We start from the raw sequence: 12,776 nt of genomic DNA, 5'->3' as shown, positions 1-12,776 counted from the left end.
ACAAAAGAGTCCACGAGAATATCCTTGCAGAGTTTTATTCTTAAAAGTCTTTGTGCAAAAGCGACTGAACAACTATACACACCAACACTAACTAACTAACTAACTAATTAACTAACTAACCAACCAACCCAGACACCAGCCTCAGCACAAACTAACATTTCTCACTTTATATATACAACCTGCTGCAGGCCGCTGAGTCATGCTGACCCAGCTGTATTCGCATTAAAGAAACAGTGGCCATTTTAGCCGTGACAGGAAATGGGTGAAGCCCTCCCTGAGGTCAGAGTTAAGTAGAAGAAAGCCCAGTAGTAGAGTTTTCAGGGGTGGGGGGCATAGCTGTCAACTTACAGATTTGAAAATACGGGACCAGCAGCCAAAATAAGGGACCTGCAGCCTCACCTGTTCCAGGCACTCCAGTCTTCCTGTCCTCCTGCAGTCTGGTCAAACTCATGCTGGGTAGCTTCGAGAACACTGTCCAACCAACTTTGTAACCAGAGGTTCAACTGAATAGAATCTGAATCACATGCACCACAAGGCCTATGCAGCCTCAACTTAAGATGGCTCCCCGGCCTGGCTTTGCACTGCAAAGTTTGCAGCAGCACGTGCAACAAAATGGCGTCCAGAATTCAAAAACCTCCTCAGCTTGCATTAATTAGCCACACACAAGGCATACAAGCTCCAACCCCCAGTCATTCTTAGACTTCTTATTGGGTGAGCAACACAGCCAAGCAACACAGTTGGAGCCTCCCTCCTCCCTGGCTGGCAGGGAGGGAAGGAGAGGAGCTGCTTCCTTTGAAATTTATGGGACATCATTTAAGGGACATCCATCAATAAGGGACAGCAGCGGGACATGGCGCTGGAATAAGGGACTGTCCCTTCAAATAAGGGACACTTGACAGCCATCCTAGGTTCAGGTTGTATATTTGTGTAAATAAACCATATATCATAAAGACACCACAGTCTCTGCTGTGTCTCATTTCCAAAGGAAACACAAAACCTGAGTAGGTGCCTGGACTCCTAGCTGTGGTAATCCTAGCACACCTCATGAAACCAGAGAGACAATGGTATCTTGAACTCTGTGGTATTAAGTATTTTTTTTAAAAAAAGAACACACAGTAAAGTTCCTCTGAAATCTTATTCTTGCAACATTTAAGCAGTTCTAAAAGGAAGCTGTTCTGCTTTCCAGTAATGCTAAAGTAACAATTGTTGCAGAGCTCAGTATTTGAATCAGAGGTTCAAATCTCAGAATGGGCCGGAGGTAAATATATATATATATGGACAGGAATTCCTGAATGACACATACAACAGGAACTTTTAAAGTATGGTGTTTCTTTATTGCTCAAGAAAGGAAGCTAATTTGCAGGAGGGGAGGGAGACATCAATTCAACCACATGATTGCAATTATGGAGTGACTGAAGCTTAACCACATGGTCATATTGACTGTGTGGGAACCTTTACTCACACAAGCATCACCCAGAAATCCGGATGGTGTATCACCTGATTGTGCCCAGCTCTGAATCCCAATGTTGCTCAGTTACCAGCTATAACGATAGGAGCCCCTGGCCATATGGTACTAATGAGTTGTGCTCCAGACATATGGCTGCAATGGGGAAAGATATGAATCATCTCTAAGTGCGAGTTGACTGTTAAAGGGGGTGGGTGGGAGAGTATACATCCTTGACTACTCCACAAACATAATTTGTTTTAATTAATTTTGCTACAAGCTTTTCAGCATTTGGAATCCACTAGAGGGAATAATGTGTTTTAAGCTTGATAATGCTGAGTTTTATAGGGCCAGTGCCGTTCCATCTGGAGAAAAATGGTTGACAGCCACATCTGTGACAATGTGGACTGTGGTGTTTTTTTGTTAGAGACCATGACGTGCAATGGAAAGCGTGTTTTCAAAAATAACATGAAAGAGGTGTCATAATGACAATGATGTGCATTTCAAAAAAGCAAGCATCATTATTTGTAAGGAATAAATTAATGAAACAGAAGGAAAGCTAAGCCAGTATTTAGAAGCTGGAGAGAGAGAAAGTCTCATTTACAGGTAATCTACCTCATTATATTTTTAAAGAGTTGGTGGTGGTGGCGGCATCAGTCTTTCTCAGGAGACAATGGAAGAATGCACCTTCGGGGGTGAAGTCAAACCTGACTTTCGGTCTCCAGGCACTGAGGTCACCCACAAGACATTCCCACATGGTGGGTTTGATGTTGCAAGCCCTCGTGTCTCATTTGCAGACATCTTTGTAACACAGAGTTGGTCTGCCCATGGCCCTGGTGCCGGAAGACAGCTACCCATAGAGCACGTCCTCGGAGACCCTGCCATCTTCCATTCTGTGGACATGACCAAGTCAGCATAGATGTCACTGAGAGAAGAATGTGAACATGCTGAGAATGTGGGCTTGGGAGAGCACATCTTTGAGACTCTGTAAAAACAACTTCTCAGGCCAGCATACAACAGAACTAAAAACAAATTTATTTATTTATTTTTAATCAAACAAATAGGAAAGGTTTTATTAAACAACAACAAAAGGGTTTGTGAAACAAAGTGGTTCAGGAAATGCGGTCCTTCAGGTAGAAGTTAACTTGTTTACTTTAACTAACTCTAAGATGATTCAGGCTTAAATGCAACACTATAGGCACAGCTCTTCCTAAACTTCAGTTGCTGAAAATCAGTTGTTACACTTCAGGTGGTAGATGTTCAGTTTTTCTTACATCATCCCTGGTTGGTGGACATCCAGCCTCTGCCTAAAATCTTCTAGTGAAGGCAAGGCCACTGTCAACCATATGGCCAAAATCTCCTTTCTTGTCACTTGAACCTTGTTGCTTCATAAGGTAGGACCCAAATCAGTTGAGGACAAATTCACTGCATCCTTATGGTGTTGCTCTTTGGAAGAAGCAAAACAACAGAAGGAATTATTTGGGGAAGGTGAACTTGTGTTGACACCATTTCCAGCCTCATGGCTTGATCACAAATATTGCCCACTTCATAGCCATTGGGAGGCATTTCATTTAGATGGAGGCATTTCATTTAGAGGAGGCATTTCATTTAGTAAAAACGAATTTAAAGTACCTACAATAAAGCAGATTAACAGTAAAACATAAGAATTCGAAGATTCCTTTTACACTGCATTACCTGCAGTTATAGAACTGTGGCCCCTTTGATCACCATTCTAAATTTTAAATAGTGGAGGGAAAGCTGTATGGAAGAATACCACCCCAAATTTGGTCATGTGAAATTACAATGCAAAACGCCTATGATTTTCTAAGTTAACTGAATTGCTAACAGATTTTTTTTCCCTGGAAGCAAATAACAGGGACATGAGCACTAAGCTTCCACTAGATTCTGCTGGTTTTCCAGAAGTGGCTTTTAGACCATTTGAATAATCACATAATATTTGAAATTTAACAGGTAACAAACATTGGGAAGTTGGAATATTGTGCTGTCTATAGAAAGTGTGCGATCTGCTTTCCATTTGGACCACAGCCTCCAACAAAATTGACTTTTGTCTGATTTATATGACCACTAAGTTCCTGCTGCCCACTATGAATTCCTTCATATGCCAACTCTCACATGTGCAGCATGTGCAGCTGTTAAATTTTTAAGCCTACATACGTGACTTGCAGGGGGGAGGGGAACTATGTTGTTGTTTTATGACAAAAAAAGTGGTGAAGATTAGAGTGAGAGACAAAAAATTTAATTTATATTTGATGGTTGTGATGGGTGCATACAACCAGGCAATGGGTAAGGAATTTATATGTGCAGCAATTCAGGTAGCCATCTGAGAGTCACGGAATTTCTCGGTTTTTTCAAAATAAGATGAACACTGAATTGATAGAAAGAGGAACAACTAATCTCATCCAACCTGCCTCACAGCCTTCCCATTTAACAATCAACTTCTTTATATTGGGCAACACAAGCTAAGTGAAGTTTACTTGTCCCATAATACCCACTGCCATATTCTGATATATTTTGCAAATTGTAAAGCAGCACTTTAAAAAGGTTTAATTTTCAAGGCAATTGGTTTGATGGATGAGCTCATCTGCAATACCTAAGAATCAACCATAATAAAATTACAGAAGATGGATTGTAAAACTGGTCAGTTAAGAAGCCAGGCATAAGCAGCTAGGATAGTTAAGCACGGAGCTTGGGTATTTCTGTTGGTGTTATTCTGGTTTTTGTTGTATATATTCAGAACCTAGATTCTCTTATTCATTCTCAATATTCTGTACAGTAGCGTGTATCTTAGAGAGAAAGAAATATAGGACATGGAATTATTTACAGAAGACTAAACCCAGGAGACAATACAGCATTACCCTGCCACAAACATATGCATCCGCTGATGAAGCAGGAAGCTTCTTGGTATCCCTGATTATCTGCTTGCAAAAGTATGTTTTCTTTTTAAGCAAAGCAGATTTATTTTCTTCCTTACGTCTTATACTTACAAAAATTGACATCTACATCTATCAATGTAGAGAAGAGAGCTTCATTTCCACTCCAGTGCACTGTTCTTCACACTATGGAAAATCCTTGCAGCCAATGCAGGAGAGTCAGACTGTTATCTGTACATGAAGCTGGAATCAATCTTGGCTCCCCCCTCTTAAAAACAAAAAAAGCCTCAGCTTTCCAAGACAAATTAATTCTGACATCTTAATTATAAGCTCAGCAGAAAGGTTGGTGCGAGATTCATGAGCATTGAAGATTATCATTATATTGTCATTATTTGCTAATGACTGCAAGTGACTCCAGCACAGAATGGCAATTTATAACCATAAAAAAACTCTGGAAATGCATATTATATTCTATTTGTTCCAAAGGAGTTCTTTTGCTATTATGCTGATAACAAATAACAGAAGCGACAATACTGCTTTGACATTGTTGCTTTACAGGCATGAAACGCATTTTTGTTGTGGCAGCAGTCTAGAAAATATCTGTCAAGTGCTTGGTTATTTTTATACCAAATTGTAAATAGGGCATATTTTTGAGAACCAAATTAAGGAGACATCTCTCATTGCAGAGCTACTTCTCAGTTGACACAAACAGGTCTTAGCATCTGCATGAAACCAATGTCTGAGGCCATGATCTGGACCTAAGTGCTCAGGCCATTATCTTTCAAAAATGTGCTGAGGGTATTGCTAGACTTTATGTGGCAGACACAGGTGGAAGTCATTGCCGGAGGCCTTACAGTTGTTTCCCACTTAGGAGGTCACTGGAGCAAATAGGCACGTTGATGTTAGCAATCCCTGCAAAAAAGGACTGTTACTCCACAGATGGCTTGTGTGGACACCAAAAGGAGATCCCACCACGTAGCAATGAAAGAAATGAGGAGGGCAGGCAGCAATGGAACAGGATTCAAACACTCTGCTCAAAGGCCATGTGGGCCAAATGTGGACTTCTCCGGCATTACTTCACATAAGTACGTAGCCAAAAGAGATGTGGCAGATTAACCAGAGATGAAGATGGATTACGGTGCAACGAAAGATCACTGAAAGCAGTTGGAAGCATGCTCCCTCCATGCTTCTTCCCAGTAGATGCACCTACAGATAAAGAAAAAAATTCTCTGGAAGATGAGCCATTTGGTGAGCTCTCCAGGTGAGAGTGTATACGCTCATTGGAAAGGAGTACATGGCTGGAGGCTTTACTAAGGAGGCAAGTTTACAGAGGTGGAGGCATTTGTACTTACTAAATGCATGGAAGGCCTGTGCTATGTGGCTGATATCCAACTGAGTAAATGCTCAGAGCAGACCTCTTTATTGCAGTGGGTATGCTCAGCTTATGACTAATATTAGATATCGCCCTGAATTGTCAACTGTTCTTTGAAAGAGGGAATTGGAGTAGGTGCGTTTTTTGTAATCTAAGGCAGGGGGAGATGCTGCACCCATTGAAATTCTTTCTTCTTCACAGTTATTAATGACACAAGAAGACAAGTCATGTTTGTATGTAGCTACTTTAACAGTAAAGGTATATGTGCAGTAACTACTGGAAACTGGAAGCTTGCCATAGTAGGGTTGAGGTTCAAGGGAGAGGAACCTGGTGCCTTCCAGTTATTATTGGAGTCCCAATATCAATCAGCCCAAAGCAGCACGCTCCTTGATCAGGGGTGGTGGGAGGTGAGGTCTGGCAGCATCTGGAGGGTCATGGATTGCCCACCCCGTCTCTAGATCACCTGTCTCCAATGCAGCAACCAGGTTCCATATTGCCCTTCTTCTCCCCTTCTGCTGGGACCTGGATGGAAGTAATGCCCATGAGCAGGAATTTTGGCTTGAAGGGGTTAATTCCTGCCAAGTGCTTGTGTTAAGTAGGTATTCCAATTCAGCCCTGGAGATGCTTGACTGAAAAGCTATCAGGGCAACAAACATGCTCTCTCATCTTTCTCTACTAATGGGCTCTTAACTGTACTAGCGTACAGTTAAAAAAAATCTGACAGTATCCCTGAAAATAAGCAAAGCATTCCTTTCCTAATTATTCAATGGGCTGCATCAAGTAAACATTAATAATTTAATCAATGTACTTTTGAGCTGCTTTTCTGTGCTGAATTGCGTTAGAACAGCCAGAATACAGAAAGAGCTCCCAAGGGTTATCCTCCAAGCTTTGTATTTAAGAACATGTTTCTTGCAGTGAAGGCCACATCCCAAGAGGCCAGCTCATGACCATTTGACCCCCCTCTTGTGATGGTGCAATACCTCTATGGTAACTATAGTTCACTGAACCTTCCCTTTATCTAGTTCCACAGTAGCAGGAAGAAACAACCTCTTAATCCACTTCTGGGCTGGCCCCCACTGGTAAGTGTCCCAGAGACAACTGTGTGGAATGTGGAACTCTGAAATTCAATAAAGGCCTTAGCAAATGAAGTAGATAATTGCTCTACCAAATAATGACTATGTGGTACAAAGTGTGGGGATATTCTTGGAGCCTTCTGCCTATATATTCTTTAAATCTTATCCTTCAAAAACAACAACAACAAACCCTTTATCAAGGAATATTCTGGGATGCTAATTGAACTGGATAATATTCTATGTTTTGCCCTCTAGATGAGGACAATGATACATTTAATTGAATGATTAAACACTGAATTATTAATAGAATTAACTGGTCTGAAGGAACTCAACAATGATACATATGGCACACTGCTCACAGACTAAGGACAAGGTGGAAACTAAGGTCATATTTCATCATGTTAGCAGAGAAGAACAGCGTTAGTAAGTCTGAACAATTCCATAATAAGATCTAAACTGAGAGTAAGTAGTGACTTAAGAGTGAGGTTCAAATGTCATATTTTCTTAAAAACTCACCAGGTGGACTAGGATAGACACGAGTCTCTTAGTCCCTCATCATATGGTGATACCAGCAGTTTGCTTTACCTGACTGTTACATGGACTGTGAAGGCCTAATTCTCACTGAAATAGTAAACTTATAGTCTGGGTTGTACCACTATTGGTGGACAAAGGCTCACATGACTGAATAGATGATAGATGATAGATAGATGATGATAGATAGATAGATAGATAGATAGATAGATAGATAGATAGATGATAGATAGATAGATAGATAGATAGATAGATAGATAGATAGATGTTAGATAGATAGATGTTAGATAGATGATAGATAGATAGATGATAGATAGATAGATAGATGATAGATAGATAGATAGATAGATAGATAGATAGATAGATAGATAGATGATAGATAGATGATAGATAGATAGATAGATAGATAGATAGATAGATAGATAGATGATAGATAGATAGATAGATAGATAGATAGATAGATAGATAGATAGATATGATATAGATAGATAGATAGATTAGATAGATGATAGATGATAGATAACCAGCATGTTTAGGTTAGAGATTCATGTTCTAGCCTAGTCAATGTAGTGTCTTCCAGATGTGTTGGAGACCATCTCCTATCAGCCCAAGCGAGCATGGCCAATAGCCAAGAATAATGAGAGCTGGAGTTCAACAAACTCTGGAGGCAACACATTAGCCAACCTTGCACTCTGCTCAATTTAAGGTTAGTCCACTGTAAAGCACTATAGATGGAGTTCCCCTTAAAGTCAACCCAGAAGCTTCTATTGAATCAAAATGTGGTAGTAAGGGTTTTGATGGGAGCCAGGTGATCAGATCATGCTACACAAACCTTGTTCCAGCTACATTCGTTGCTTAATTTGCTTCTGGTTCAATTCAAGGTCCTTGCTGTTGGGACTGTTAAAGCTGTAAAAGTTTGCGTCTACAGTATCTCAAGAATTGCCTCCCACTCTCTTGCTGTTTCATCTTGTCAGTTGCTAAAAAGTGGGCTGGGAGGAGAAGGGTACTACTTATGGGCTGCTGGTGGAAGTCGAAGCATATTTGTCAATGAGTCCCATGTCCTTGTGTTTCTCTGCATTAGTTCCGTGTGTGTGCAATTCTAAATGTGTACATGCTATATTTGTGAGTGAGAGCAGCTGCCTCTTACTCATTTTTCACCTGAACAGTACCAGAACTGAAAATCTGTCTTCAGTGTCTGGAACAACTTTTGACCTAGGCAGTCAAAGTACACTTTACCCTTCTCTGTTATTTCATTCATTCGTGTTGGGGCTCACGTTCAAACAGATCAGAAGCAGAGAATAGAGAGACACAGCTGGTAGAGAAGGGAGTAGATTGGTTAGATCACAGTTTCTGTCTCTTCTTGTTGTTGGCTCACCTAGAGGACTTGTGATGCTCTGCCTGGAAGCCTAGGCCTGTGGTCAAAGAAAGAAGAACCGCATCAGCAGATGGAAGTCTGAAAGTGGCCAGTTGACAGCTGGGGAGGGCAGAGCAGAGAGGAGAATGGAGAGGGAGCCTGCAGTGCTGCTTCAGTGGCCCACACCAGCAACTGGATTCTTTCTGTGTTCCTTGCACGGCCACTCGGAGGAGCAGAGGAGCAGCTCACAGAGTTTGTGGAGGGACTGGTGGGTTCCTTGCTACTCCAAGCCAGAGTGGAGAGGCACAATTTTTGTGCATATGCTCTCCGGGCCTGGGCCCTTGGCGGGGGTCAAGTTGGCCAACCCCTAGGTACTCCCCTGCTCAGATGTAAAGTGATTAAATGCAAATGACAACAGGACTCATTTATCTACCATTAATAGCTGTGAAGAAATAAAAGAAACTTGCATCTTATGGTGTCACAGTGGTGCAAGTTTCAGAAAAGCTGGGCCTCCCAAAATGTTCTGTTCCACAAACTGTTGGTATTTGACCCCCGCCCCCTATTGTGATGCGTTACCCTGAGTGTGTAATCTGTAATTGCTGTCAGACATGCACATGGTGACTAGAATGCATGAAGATATGTTGAGTGGGACATAGAATCATAGAATTGTAGTTCAAGAAGTGACCCTGAGGGTAAAGCATCCATGACAGATGACCATCCAAACTCTGCTTAAAAACCTCCAAGGGAGGAGAGTTCACCACCTTCCGAGGGAATCCATTTCACTGTCAAACAGCTCTTACTGTCAGAATTGGTAATAGTTCAGAAAAGAGCAGTGAATATATATTTCAAGGTTGTTTAATATAAAAGCCATTTTCACTGCAGTTGAAAATGTAAAAATCATTAAAGTAATGGAATGTTGCTAGCTATGTTCTATAGTTATTCCTCTTGGTATCAATTATCCCAGTCACACAATTTCCTATAAAGGTACATGATTAAAATGCCGTTGTTGTTGTTGTTGTTGTTGTTATTATTTATTTCATTTCACCCTAGATAGCAATAAAAGTACTAAGAGCTGTATTCAAGTAGCTTATTCATTTGCAAGCTTGATAATAACAGGTAGGAAAGCAAAATAAACTTTGCATGATAAACATTTGAGAGGCATGGGAATTGTCACCCTGTTTCCTTCCTGATTTTTTTATTTTTATTGTTGAGCAAGTAGGATTACTGTTTGGTTCTGTGGCATAATCATCAGCCCCAAAACCAATGTTTCCTGGTTCTGCACTGCCGCCCTAGTGTTCTGCAGTGCAGGGGTGGGGGGGTGGGATTTGGTGCTTTGGAGTTCCAAAGCCAGGACTTCAAAGTAGGCAGCAGGCACTGCTAGAGGGAGGGGGTCCTCCCTTTCCTTTCAAAGGCATGTTGCTCTCTATGCTCAGCCAAATTGAGTAGCTTCAGGTGCACGAGAGAGCTCCCTGCAGAGAGCTGTCTCACACACCTGGATCAAGCAGGATTGCCCTCCTGTTGCACTGACTGATGGGGAAGGAATCCTGCTTAGAACTGCAGGCTGCCTTGACATGCTTTGCAAAAGCACTTTTTTAAACAGCTTGCACTTCTCCTTTAAGGCAGTGGGCCAACGGCAGCAGGGTGGTGTGGGAGACTCTTCTGAATGCCCAGTTGCATTTTTTTTTAACCCCAGAGACTTCACTATGATTGTGTTAGCAGCAAAAAGATAAACATAAAAGCAGGCAAAGTTTCGGGGTGGGTGGTGATATTGTGATGAGCATCTAGCAACTGAGGTTGGGGCCTGTATGCATCTGTGTGCATGTGAGACTGTGGGGTGATTTTACGTCCAGCAAGGGCAGTCCTCAAAAGTGCACTAGGTGCTGCCAACCTTGCACCAAGCCCTGGATCAGGTTACATCTGGGGGTGAGGCATCAAGATGTGCCTGCAATGAGCCTGAAATGTGGCTGTCCACACCCATAATCCAAAAGTCTTATCTGCCAACCCAGGAAGTGCCCAACTGCAAACAAGGATTCACCAGGAGTAGAGGTCTCAAAAATAAGACCCTCCTCTCAGAGAGACAGATGGGTGTTGACAGGAACCAGATGAGGTTGGGTGGTAGTTCCAGCAGCTCTAGCTCCACCCCCTCCCCAAGTGCTGGCCTGGAAGAGCTACTGGAGCAATGTCTATGTCCCAGTCACTTGCCTACTATTAGATCTCCTGTCTATGACAAACCTGGCCATGGGCTGCTCTGACCTTGTCTGACTCTTTGCAGTGGACTCTGCTTGCTTGGACCTTGGACTTGCCTTGGATGCTGCTATGGTTTCTGCCCCATTGGTGTTGCTGCTGCTAAGCTTCATGTTTACTCAGGAGCCCAGTAAGAACAGGATAGGTGGCTACACCCACTGCTGGCATGTGAACTCCCCCCCCCCCAGCTGAATATGAAGCCAAAAACTGTTTTCTATCTGCCCTACAGTCTATTGCAGGGATTGCATGGCAGACTTGTACGGGTTCTTTTGCTGAGAGTGGCACATGGGTTCCCGAAAGGTAGAAAGTTTTGAAAAATACTGCCTTAGGACATGCATGTTCTACTGCAAGAAGCAGCTGTCAGGTTCAGATACTGGCTGCAGCTTGAAAATACTTTGAAACCAACAAAATAACTCAGAGGAAATTACAAACAGCACCATAAAAAAAACCCTGCCACTTCTAAATGTTTGTTCTTCAGCATAAGAGGAGCCATATACCACTACTCATTGGAGGGGATAGAGTTCATCCTATTACATTGCTATGGAATAAATAGTTTCAGCAATACAAGTGGGTGTTGGTTGCAAATTAACAATTGATTACATATAAAACACTTTCTCCTAATAAAATGGAATAGCTAATTGATGTATTTTCAGCCACTTTTTATCTTCTCAGCTCCATTTCAAACCCTTGCTTTGGTTTGCTCTTCTTGAAAGACTAGCAATTATTTTGCAGCAATAAAAAAAAAATCAATTGGCAAATTAGAACCATAGTTTGCCTTCAATCCTTCAGTGTTTCTATTCTCTGCCAACTGGAACCGCTCATTTGGAAGGGCTGAACAGATATTGAAATTTCTCCCCTTCGTCACTGGCTTCAATATATGCAGTTCGTGGCAATGGGAAAGTGGTGACTCTTTGAAGAGGCTTATTGCAGGGTTCTCCACTATATACAGTGGTACCTCGGGTTAAAAACTTAATTCGTTCCGGAGGTCCGTTCTTAACCTGAAACTGTTCTTAACCTGAAGCACCACTTTAGCTAATGGGGCCTCCCACTGCTGCCGCACCACTGCTGCTCAATTTCTGTTCTCACCCTGAAGCAAAGTTCTTAACCTGAGGTACTATTTCTGGGTTAGCGGAGTCTGTAACCTGAAGTGTCTGTAAACCCAAGGTACCACTGTACGTGAGAAATTTCAATGATTTCTTGATTCATGTATGGACAATGTGTGGGCATATTTTACTAACTGCAATGTGCCCAAAGAGAACCAAGGACTACTTGTATTCAAAGACAAACATTTTATGTGAACTAGTCCAAAGAGCTGCAGAGATAGTAACAGGTTCAAGTCTTTGAAGAATGAATAGTAATGATTATCAATCAAGATATGAGAATATATTGAAATAACGCGGAAGTCTTTTTTCTCTGGGACAGAAGACAGGGACAGCGATATTTCTGCTCCCAAGTTCAAAGGACCCTCAAAACCATAGGTGAGCTCCAGAGGCCATGACCCTCACTTATAGATTTGAGAGAGAAGAAACCTCATACCAACATATTCTCCATATTCTTTTTGTCCATAAGAGAAATGTGGTTTGGGCCATACAAGATCTAAACTTCATAAAGAAGAGGCACTTTCATGCAAATATGCATCAGCAGGAGACTATCCATTTGACAGAGTCATGGTTTTTCATATCTATTTTATATGTTTGCCTAAGACCAGGGTGTGCATTTGGCAGCCCTCAGACTAATTTCATGCAGCCCTCACTCATTTTAAAAGTGCTCTGTAAGTTATCAAAGCAGCCCCTAGCAAGAGTGAACTGCCTTCCCTCCGTGGCCTGCTGGGAGGAGAAGAGAGCGAGACGGGGATGGCTGAAAGCGA

At 42.0% G+C, this 12,776-nt stretch overlaps 1 long non-coding RNA gene across 1 annotated transcript in view; it reads right to left on the bottom strand.

Annotated features, from left to right (window-relative positions):
• Positions 1-1,119: 1,119 nt before the first annotated feature.
• The window catches only part of LOC310847582, a 42,141-nt gene continuing 30,484 nt past the window's right edge, over positions 1,120-12,776 (bottom strand). The window contains exons 2-3 of the long non-coding RNA XR_014565907.1: positions 4,450-4,603; positions 1,120-2,369 (exon numbers count right to left, since the gene is read on the bottom strand). This is a non-coding gene — a long non-coding RNA (uncharacterized lncRNA). The remainder of the gene's footprint in view (positions 2,370-4,449; positions 4,604-12,776) is intronic.

The sequence above is a fragment of the Podarcis gaigeae genome (genome assembly GCF_964106915.1).
Source record: "Podarcis gaigeae genome assembly, chromosome: 6".
NCBI lineage: Eukaryota > Metazoa > Chordata > Lepidosauria > Squamata > Lacertidae > Podarcis > Podarcis gaigeae.
This window is presented reverse-complemented; position numbering and strand designations above follow the sequence as displayed.